Source organism: Carlito syrichta, unplaced genomic scaffold (genome assembly GCF_000164805.1).
Source record: "Carlito syrichta isolate Samal-C Ts95f unplaced genomic scaffold, Tarsius_syrichta-2.0.1 Scaffold314348, whole genome shotgun sequence".
In the NCBI taxonomy this organism is placed as follows: Eukaryota; Metazoa; Chordata; class Mammalia; order Primates; family Tarsiidae; genus Carlito; species Carlito syrichta.
This window is the reverse complement of record NW_007258444.1, coordinates 27706-28871: the sequence shown is the minus strand read 5'-3', so window position 1 is coordinate 28871 and position 1166 is coordinate 27706. Positions and strand designations below refer to the sequence as shown.

The 1166-nt window shown below is 49.7% G+C and overlaps 1 pseudogene; it reads right to left on the bottom strand.

Moving 5' to 3' along the window:
- Window positions 1-522, bottom strand: LOC110596815 (annotated as a pseudogene).
- Window positions 523-1166: the final 644 nt, after the last annotated feature.

Sequence of the window (1166 nt, the reverse complement as noted above, 5' to 3'; positions counted from 1 at the left end):
CTACCTCTCCAGGTCAGCTTTGACCCCCTTGTGCCCACTGAAAGAATTCTTTTTTTTTTTTTTGGTGGCAGTTTTTATGGTTTTATTTAAACACAAAATGTGCACATGAGCTGTGCATTCATTTTCTTCACTGCGCAGCCTGGCATTAGGATTGGTGATTCTGATGGCCAGCTGGGCTGCTCTTTCTACAATGGCTTTGAGGTTTTTGGAGGAAACGTTGTGAGCAATCTCAGCACAGGACGATTTGTTGCACACCAGCAGCACTTCCAGTGCCTTGACATTGTGGACCAGGAACTTCCAGAAACCACTAGGCAGCCTGGGTTTTGTTCTCTTGTTGCTCCCATAACCAATGCTGGGCATCAAGATCTGGCCCTTGAATCTTCTGTGCACCCTGTTGTCCATATCTCTGGGCTTCCTCCAGGTACGCGTCATCCTGACACATCGGTCTGACTGGTGCCGGATGAACTTCTTGGTCCTCTTTTTGACGATCTTGGGTTTCACCAGGGGTCGGAGGGCAGCCATGATGCCAGGTAGGAGATGGCTGGCTCCTCAGTAGGTAGCACAGAGGAAGACGAAAGAGCCCTTGCCAGGTCACTGATGACTCTCGTGTTGCTAAATCCAACAGACACTTTTCTGTTCTCCTTTTGACTTCTCAGGAGCATTAGCCATCGTGGACGCCTCCGTTTGTCTTGCAACACTCCCTTGATTTTTTTGGTCCCACGCCCTCCTGCCTTGCCTTCACCTCTCTGGGGTTCTCCATGGACTCTCTCACCAGGCAGAGAGAGTATCCCCAGGACAGCCCATGGGCTCGGTTTTCCCTTTGAGCTTCCCTTTGGAGCTTCAAACCTGCTTCTTGATTTCTCCATCTAATGTCTCGAACGGTCCTTCAGACACAAGACTGAACCTGTGGTCTTCCCTGCTCCCTCCACACCAAAACAAATCTTCATCCAACATTTCATCTTCCAGGGGATGACATTACCAACTGGTCAGAAACCTGGGGTTTTTCCTCGATAGCCCCCTCTCTCACCCTATAGAGTCAACCCAGCCCCAACTTTCTTGTTCATTTTTATTTTCTTAATGTATTTTGAAGAAGTCCGGCTCTCCCCCTCTCTTCTGGCACCATTCCCGTCCAAGCTGTCATCTTCCTCCCAGACGATGGCAAAGGC